The sequence below is a fragment of the Poecilia latipinna genome, unplaced genomic scaffold, assembly GCF_001443285.1.
Source record: "Poecilia latipinna isolate Pla-1442-1.1 unplaced genomic scaffold, P_latipinna-1.0 Scaffold5, whole genome shotgun sequence".
Classification (NCBI taxonomy): Eukaryota; Metazoa; Chordata; class Actinopteri; order Cyprinodontiformes; family Poeciliidae; genus Poecilia; species Poecilia latipinna.
In genome coordinates this window covers 404,799-414,846 of record NW_015112621.1, presented here as the reverse complement: position 1 = coordinate 414,846, position 10,048 = coordinate 404,799, and the positions used below count along the sequence as shown (strand labels likewise).

The 10,048-nt window shown below is 40.6% G+C and overlaps 1 protein-coding gene across 4 annotated transcripts in view; it reads left to right on the top strand.

Annotated features, from left to right (window-relative positions):
- Window positions 1-10,048, top strand: part of nectin1b (nectin cell adhesion molecule 1b) — a 239,319-nt gene that overhangs the window by 156,112 nt on the left and 73,159 nt on the right. The gene's annotated exons all lie outside the window — the stretch shown is intronic.

Sequence of the window (10,048 nt, the reverse complement as noted above, 5' to 3'; positions counted from 1 at the left end):
TAACTGCATCTATGCCAAAACAATACCTCCTCTAACCCCTGTAGCATTCTTTAATTTCAGCTCAGCTTGAGGTAGGAGTTCTTGCAACGATGATTTTCCTTGGACTCCGTTTCCCTTCCTTCCAAGAACTTGCACAACCTTGATCGTGGGGCACGGTCTGCTCCCCCTCCACCTCGCTCTCTTCCCCTGCTCTGATCGCCCCACCGCACATCATTTTCAGTGGCCACAGCAGAGTCCTGAGATTCCCCTGCAGTATTTAGCGGTGGACGCACTGTAACTAGTTTCAGCAGCTCGATGAGAGCAGCAGCCTTTGAAAGTCGGCTGTCAGTCCGAGCTGCTGCAGCTACGGAAGCAAAGCTGCCTCCGACTTTGGTGAGTGGGTGATGGTATGCGTGCAGAATCACAATAGTCACCCCTGTTACATGGTCTGTGGCAGATCTGAGGTCAGGCGGCTTCTCTAAGGGAATTTTCTCCTATATATGTGGTGAAGAGGATACACCGCCTCCTTTTAACTCCAGACCCTGTGGCAAACGTCAGAAGGAAGGTTACGTTTATCCTCGCATTCGCCACAAGCCGTCAAACAATCGTGGAAAAATGGATGCCTCTTTAATTTTAAATAAAAGGAAAACTTGGAAACCTGAATCCCCGGTTAAGTTGAGTGAGTGACCTTATTTGGCCGCCCTTCATGGCAGAAATCTTCGCGAATAGCTCTCCTCTTCATTGAACATTTAAGCCATAAAATCGTGGTTTGCGGTGATGGCTAATGCTAATGTCTCAATGGTCACTCTTTGCTGTGTCAGCAGAGTTTTTAAATGTCTGTAACTGGCTTTGCTCCACTGCTCCAACCTGTCAGATTCACTTGTGTTGCTTTTCTCATTTCTTTATAAACACGGCAGCTTTCTCAGAGTTGGAGGTGGAAGATAATAAAAAAACTTATTGGCAGCACATTTTTCTTTTCCCCCGCTGTTGTTCAAGTTTGATTTATTTTCTTTTATTGCCTGAGAAATCATTGCGCCCCCACATGATGTATTATTCTCTCTATGAGAGCATGGGATCCAGGATGAAGGCATTTCATCAGCGTATTGATTGCCCGTTCCACTAACAGTGCCACATCGTGTTTCCACCGAAATATCAAGTGCCGTGGAAACAGCCCACCATGGTGTCCTTCTAGCAACCTGGCTTTGCATAACCCAAAATGAGCTCCACATTAGTGCCAGTTTGCAGAAGCTGCATCCCCATCAAACAGCAGGGAGTCTCTATGTACAGGAGGAATTATTGCGGTTCAATATTTAGCCTGCAAATTGATTGTGCGTGTTTTTTTATGCATACAGATGGATTGCCTTTAATCTTCAGCTCTTACTTTTGAGAATCTCTTGCTACAAACTCCCCGTTTTTATTTTTGATTTGTGTGTGAGCATGACCGACTTCTTTCTACAGACTTCCTGAAGGCAAATCTCATCTTACTCTCTTGATAGGACTGCTGGACATAAATTTCTAAACCTGTACTTCTGGATTACAGTCTGCTGGCACTTGCAGTACAGATTCCTGTGGAGCCAGGATGCTTTTTTGTTTTTTATCGATGGTAAAACTTCTGTTCAAAAAGTGGCGCTAAACATATTAATTATGTAACCTAATTTGCTTTATAGCTCCAGACTTTCCTGAAACCGTTTAATTTGCACCTTTTAGCACAGGAATTTAGCTATTTTGGAACCAAAACGTCTTTTTCATCCACTTAATGTGTAACAGAGAATGAGACAAATGTTACCGTTGTGAAATAAAACTATAATCAATGATTTAGACTGAAAGCTAACTGCAAACTTTATGAAAAGGCGTAACAAACTCAGAATAAATGTAGGTGATGCAAAGTTCTGCAGAGCAGAGAAAAGGAGCTTTGGTACCCTGCTAGCATACTCAACGGTGGAAGCTAATGGTGAAACTGACAGCTTGGCCTACTTTTTGATTAATCTGGCAACACTAATTTCTTTGAAACACTAATTTAAATTAATGTTCTGCATATAAATGTCATGTCTAAATGTGAAAAATAAAAACATAAATAAACACAATGAGGATGTAAATTTAATCATTATAGTAGAAAACAGTGAAACTGATATAGACGCACTATTCAGAATGGTGACATGCTTCAAAGATGTCACAAAACTCAGTTTTACACAGAATTTTTATCTCCTCCTGTTCAGGCCAGGATACATGGTGAGAAAGAGAAAAGGCTTTAAAAATTGTTAAATTGTTGTGTATTTATTATCTCCTCCATTGACAACTGAAACTGCAAGATTCAACTTTGATTGTTTTCATATTTCCTCCAAAGTTAGCCGAATTTAGGAATGTTAACAGCTAATTCTTATTAGAGGAAACCATGTTTAAAGCTAGAATGTCACATTTTAAATATAGCATAAGGTAAGTGAAACATAGCACAGGGAACAATCAACCGTTAGGAAGTGTTTACCTTCTTCCCATAAAGCCAAACTAAAACGCTGCCAACCTATCGTTGTTGTTGGGGGCAGATTCCCTGGTAATCTGATTTGGCCCAGGATCCTCTGGATACAACAGAGCAGGTTCCTGCAGTGGAAAACCAAACTTTGACAAACGCTGCACTGACATCTTGGCAGAAAATGTTAAATTAGGCTCCAGAGGGGCACAGATGTAGAAAAGAGGCAGAAGGAGAAGAAAACAAAGAAGAGGCAGATATTGGTAGAACCAAATTTGAGTTATATATACTTTTATTTCATCATCTCAACCAGTATTTTCTCTTCTATACACATGCATATTTTTTTAATTCCATCAGTAACTCTGAAAATTTTGCTGATCATAATTAGCGCGAGCAGATGGTTTCATATTTACCACATTTGATCTGACAGACATTTTTAGGTCACCATTAGAGAAAATGCAGCAACAAGCAAACTAACTTCCAACAAAATTTACATTCATTTTCCTGCTATTGCAAATGGTATTTTCCCACCAGACAGACAAATTAAAATGCCTTCTTCAATAAATGTGTGGCTTCTAAAGACGTCAGTAAATTAATGAGGGAATTTCACTTATTTTCCGGCTTTCAGGTGGATAAAGATCTTTTGCAATGAGATAAGCTTCTCACAGATAACATAAAATGTAAAACTCCTATAAATAGAATTGGAGGGGAATCTTTCCAGGGCAACATCATTAATGTGTTAGCCTGTGAATAATTCAGGAAATATGTTACTCTTCGTGTCATGTGACGCCTCCAGAGCCTTTATGAGCTCGGGTGAAAGATGCTATTTTCGCTCTTAAATTGAAGATCAAACTTCAATTTGAGTCGAGGAAGAATCCGTTCCAAATATGTTCCCTCCACTTCCAAACCAAACAAGCAGAGAGGTCTCCTCGTACCTTTTTTTTTCTTTTCTGTTTGTGTTTCAACTCTAAACTTACACAGATAGACAAGATGGTTATCTGTGGGATGGTCATCTCTGGAGTGGTTTTCCAAGAAGCTTCTGTTTTGTTTGAAAGCTGTGGAAGAGTCCTGAGGCGTGTTGTTGTTTGGACCTCACTTTGGTGGAGATAAGTTTGTTTAAATATGGAAGCAACATTTGCAGACTTTCTCCTCTCTACGGCAAAGCTTAAAATGTGTCCCAGAATGATGTTTATTTACAGTTTTACAACTACTGTCCTTCTTGTAGGCCGGATATTTTACGCTTTACTCTGTTACTAAAGGTGGAACTTAAAATTTTATCGCAATATTTTGTGGTACTATTGTCATAATGATATTTACAACGTTTTTTTTAGGTAACTGTATTACTGTGACTGCTCTTCAGAAACATTGCATCTGTATGATTTATATCACTAACTTGAACACAGTAACCACATTTATTTTCTAATTTACTGGTATTTATTGATGCCCTCATTGTACATATAGTGAAAAAATAGTAATAAAATTAACAATTCTGATCGCACAGACATGTTTGGGGGATTTTAAACTTTGTCACAATGTTTTAAATGCCCACCTCCCTCTGGTACCCTTCAATAAAATCATTTACATGCTTCCTAAGTGGAGAGGTGGATGCAACAAAATTCAGATCAATACTGAAAGAAAACCCACTGATGCCAAACACCTGAGACCTGCGCAGAGGCTCACCTTCGAGAGCAACAAAGTCCGAAAGCATGAAACTAAAACAGCAACATAATAGTAAAAGCATTCAAAGACATTTTCTTCCAGTAGCTCCGTCAATTAAAATCCCAGTAAAATCAAATGGGATACAGTTTACAAAGTGACATCAGTGACACTGAAAGTGTTTCACTGACGGCTGTGACCAACGCGATTCAACATTTATATGTAAATCAATTAAGGTAATGTTTAATTATGAGAAGGATAATGATTTTGAGTAATGAAGTGGATTGTTTTTATGTGTTAATAACCTTAGCAACCACTCATCTGCCCGCGTTACGAAGAGAATCAGCCTAATGTCAGTTTCATGAGCAACTATTCTCAATAACAGTGCGTTATAATCTGCATCCAGAGCAGCCAATTCATTATTTTACATGATTAATATTTAATGTAATTAAATGCGAAAGCTCCATTTTTTTTCAGCATAAATGGCAGCTTTTTTTTTTAGTTATTTTAATCTGTTTCTCTTTTTTTAGGTGTCAGTTTTGCAGACAGGGAAAAATAAATCAAATGCTTTGCATGTAGTTCCTTTTTCTGTATTTTGTTAATATTTTCAAAGAAACTCCTGGAAAAGAAAATCATTAAAAAAAAAGTTAAAAAGATAAAAGCTGATGACCGCTGCACTGAAGCCAAAAGATTTGGTGGTGTGAGCATAAAAGCTTGAAATGTCAGAGAGAAGCGAGTTGAAAAATCTGAAATCCTGACGTCTGCCACTGTGCATCAGGCATCATTGATCATTTTCCATGGAGAAAACAAACAGTGGAGTGTTGGACCACAGATACAGTGTATCAGTGATAATATGACTACATTTACAGTGAGCTGAAACACCCTCTTTGCAGCCGGGGCGGTTAAAAGAGAACAGCCAGCGGGACGCGATCTACAGAGTCCCCAGACGATGTATTAGTTAAATTGAAAGCCGACTTTTGAAAACATCCAGACGGAGTGAGTTCGTTGCTCTGTCAGCTTTTAACTAGGCGAGGGAAATCACAGCCGTGACCTCATGGCGCTTGCAGGGAAAAGAAGCGCAGGGATACGGTGCAGATCCTCCAGTTTGGACCGGCGACCAGTCAGTAAATTATCATTCAGCTCATACAGGAGCTCAGCTGGGGGATGAAAGAGCTGAGAAGCATGAGAGTGGCCACTAGCAAACTGCATCAGCAGCTCTTAGCTCTCTTCTTTTAGTGATGCTGGAAAGCAGTCTCAGATCAGCTGGGGCGCAAATATACATCTATCTCATGAGATGAGTCGATGCAAAATGTTTTGAGTGTTGTTGATTTTGGCAACTATTTGGGGAGAAATTTTCTCATAGCAAAAAAAATCTACAAATAAACTATATTTTCACGTGTAAGCAGGGAAAAATATTCTATTTCTCTATTTTGTACTTCTCTCAGTGCTAAAAAAAATTCTCTCCCTTTATCGGGTTAACACAGGACCACATATTTGTTTTATTAATTTTAAACCATACATGCATCAACTCAATGGGAAGATTATGTTAGCAGCATTAGTGGCTAACAGGTATTTTTACTGTATTTACAAATCGTTAGTACCTCATCTGTCACTCTGTCAGGTTTTCTTTTTTAGCAAGCTCTGCCAATACAACAGAACATCTTTCACTTCCTCTATTACTTCAGAATAAGAGTCTCAAACATGTCGGCTACATAAATACAGGTTGTAAGCTCTAAAGGCCTCCACATACTCAGACGTACTTCACTGCGCGGAAGTTGATGTATACGGATGTCTGCGAGGCAAAAGCGCGCAAAACACATTTTTATGATTGGTGTCCACATCAAACTGTTGCATTCGATCGAGCTGATAAGATTTAGAATCGGAGAAACCATTTCCAAGGACAAACATCGGCCAGACTCCCCCATTGTGTCGCACTAACAGGTGAGCGGTGCAGAAGAGACGCGGCTCGGCGACCTGTTGGCTCATCAAACTTGCTGTTACCCGTACGGATTGTGGGAAATGAAGGAATTTGTCACAATAAATGTATGTAATTGGTAAGCTTGACTATGAAATCTTAACAGCTGTTCCTATTGTGTTATTGCTTTCTCAGCATATGTCTTATATTTGATTGTACCACTGTTCAGTATTTTACTTATCCTTCTTTGCAGCTATCTTGAGGAAATGTGTTATATAACTAAATTTGACATCGACATTAACCATCCAAGGACAGTGTTTGCAGCTCAGAGTACGAACTGAGAGTACGAAATGCTCAAATGTGGAAGTTTTCTCTTTGCAGATGTCAATCCTCCACACACGTCCGCTCAAATCAAACTGTGGCGATGCCATACATGTACTCTGTCTCGGCAGGAAACCGTGTTCACATCGAACTGTTCTGCACGCGACATTTCACTGATACGGATGCACAGCAGCCCGAATGCCGCTTTGTGCTGTACTAACGGTTGTGCGGTGACTGATGGAGAAGAAACGAGGCTGGACGTCCAGCTCGCTCTTATTAGTTTTCATTCTGATTGTGGGAACTGAAGGAATCCCTTCATTTCATGAACACGCCAAATCTACTCATGTCTACAAAACCAGCCACCTCTCGGACAATGTAATAATTGCTATATGTTTATATATGCTTCTAATTAAAATACTTGAGTGTACAGGCCATTGAGCAGGAAGAATGAAAAGTTATGCAGCTTTAAAAATAAGCTATTACCTCCTGACATCGGCTACAGGCATCCTGGAGTTAATAAAAGATTGCAATTCACTTCCTGCAGCAATGTTGCAGTTTATTCCCCCTTTAGGAGGTAGTGGTCCACCCCTTCCAATCATCCTTTAATTAGAGCTGTTGTTATTTGGGCTGTCACAAGAGGTAATACCTCATGACAGTGTCAGCATCAGCACCAGCGTGGCATCCTGCAATCTCATATTCACTGATGGCAGGGCTTTGGTGTTCGCTTGCCGTCGATTCGTCTGCCTCGCCGGACGCGGCGGTGCACCAGCCATCAGCATAGGAGCGAGCTAAGTGATTTTTTTCTTAATTATTGAAGGCTGGTGATTACTTCCCCAGATTGGCCTGATGTATCACCGAGTCACAACATGTTTACACAGAAATGGAAGTGGCTATAAAGAGGAGCAGAATGCCTCAGCAGACACGTATTCAGCCATGACAGCAGTATCCATCCGTTACTGCGCCAAGTGTCAATTAGGAAATGTAAAGCTAAAGCATAACGTGGAGTAAAATAAAAATGGCTGCGAGGTCACATGTTTTCCAGGCAGCACAGCAGGCGCACAGTGGAAAGAGTCTGCTTCCATCTTTAGACACGCATGTGTTGACAATTTGTGTTTAATGAAGTGCTGCCCTCTGTGGGGAGACTTCGAACCCCCATCAGCCTCGGCCCGGTTTGTCCAGGACTTCTGAAGCGGCAGACTGTCGGTGTGAATTCAGGCAAACGACGACGGCAACCTGCTTGGGAAACCAAGGCGACATCAAGATCGGCCGCTCCCACAGGGGAGAGCTCTGAAAACGCTGAACTTTAACGAGATTACCAGCTCAGCGTGGGGAAGGAAAAGGAGACGAAGCAGCATGCCCCGCTTGGAGTTACCAGCATGAAATACGGATTTATGAACTCCCATAAACCACATTTCTTTCTCTTTATTAAGTCTGCTGATTTTACCCAAAGTGGAAAAACTTCCTGTTAAATTACTAACAGCTTGGGGATTTGCTTCTGCATAAGGTGGCTGCAACACTCACGGGCTGAGAGATAAAGGCGAGCTTGACTCTTACACTTTGCTGGTTTACTGGCAACCAGTCTGTGTGGTCGCTGGGAGCAGGTGGTCGTCTCAGACTGGCTTTGCCGGTGTGAAGCTGGCAAAGGTTAGAAGCCAGACTCTCAATCTGTCCACTTGAAAAGTCCCCAGTATTCCTGAAAAGTTTTCTGCTCCCCGTGGAGGACATGGCAATTACAATTTCTGATGGGATCGGCGAAAAGCGCCAGGAGCCACAGCACATTCCTGGAATATGATCAGATTTATGCCTGGAACATTTTAGCAAAACTCCACCGCACAAATGTCCTCCTAATATAACATGCTGCCTTTTTACTGTCGTCTACCTGATTGCCAGGGGTCACTTTACATTTAATGACGTGATTAGGCTGTGAATTGTCTTCACTGAGCAGGGCTTGATGAAGCACATTGCGCCACAGTAGGTATGTGGCAGAGACGCCTTACAATAAAGCTGCTTCCATTTAGCCCCCGCGACGGCGCGTTCTGTGGCAGATCGGGCTTGGAGCTGCTCTGGCGTCCTCCAGCTGGAAAGGGCCCAACCTTTGACCTCCCACCTCAACTCTTCCTGCTTTGGAATGTGTGACTAACATGTCCTATGGAGAGCTGGTAAAAAGAGAGCACACGTGTTTTATCTGCCTCTCAGTTTGCTTGTGATTTAACTCGTGGACGGCCGTGACAGCGGATCTCTGCGTCAGACTGCATGTGGAGCACATTTACTTAAAAAGGTCCGTAACTGAGATTGTGATACGCATCACAGTTTATAATCACTGCTGGGGAATGAAAAACATCAAAAGTGTTTATAACCCTGGATGTTTTTCACGTACAAAACACAAATTTATTTTTGCACAATTTTGTTCGACAGACCAACACAAAGTAGTGCATACTGATGAAGTGAAAGGAAAATTACACATGGTTCTTTAAAATAAGAATCTGAAAAGCCCTCTGATGTGACACCCAGTGGTAGTAACACTTCCACTAATCCGCTAATGCGTTAGCAGTGGACATAATTGTTTGCTTGGTATTTTAGCATTTTTGCTAACTTTGAAAATCTTTAGCACAGTTAGCTTCCCTTAAATTTATATATTCAGATAAAAGCTAAAACGCTAATTTATTTGGCCGTTTTGTAAACTTTCAGTTGAAGTTCTGATTTATCAACAAGTAGTTAACTGTTTATATTCCTGCTCTTATTTTGAAGTGGGTGTTTACAAGCAGTTTATTCAAAGTAAATCAACACTTTTGAGTTTATCTGGAAACAAATTACTTAGGGAAGCAAAGTGTGCTGAACATTTTCAAAGTTAGCAAAATGCTAAATGAAAAATTAGCTCAGCTATTGGCACAGTAGCATATTAGTCCCCACCACCGGGGGGCAGCAAATCCTGCTGTGAGGAGGCTTTTCTTAGATGATCAGATGAATGGATGTCAGTAAATGCAGGACAATGCTGGAGAAAAACCTGCTTGAGTTATTAAACCTACAGTAGAAAAACTGGAATATTTGTGTGTTAAAATGGTCCAAATCTAAATCCAAGGTTTCTAAGTTGTTTTTTACAGAAGCTCTTTCAAAATACAACTCTGGAAGAAATGAAGAGGCTGCTGCACTGAACCCATTGAAAACCTCCTGGTTCTCCCACCAGATACTGATTTCTGAACTGTTCCTGAGTTAAAACATTAGTTTTGTTGTTTCTGAATGAATATGAACTTGGTTTCTTTGTATTATTTGAGGTCTGAAAGAAAGCACTGTATCTTTTTCGGTATTTTGACCATTTCTCATTTTCTGCAAATAAATCCTAAATTTTCGCTTGGCATTTTGAAGACATGTTGTCGGTAGTTCATATAAAATAAAAGAACAGTGTTCATTTTACTCAAACATTTACCTATAAAGAGTAAAATCAGAGAAGCTGAGCTGCATGTTTACACAAACTCTTTAAGATATTCATTTGTAAGCAGCTCTGAAAACCATGTGTCACTTTTGTTTCCCTTCACAATAATTCACTACATTCTACTCCAATTATGACGTGATGAAATATAAAAATGAAGGAGTAGAACTTGCTTCGCAGGACAATGTATTTATAGTCAGAATAAAAAATCTTGACAGAAAATCACAGACTGGAAGCACACCTGTTGCTTTCTGATGTTGTCTTGATGAATAGTCAGGGAAATCTG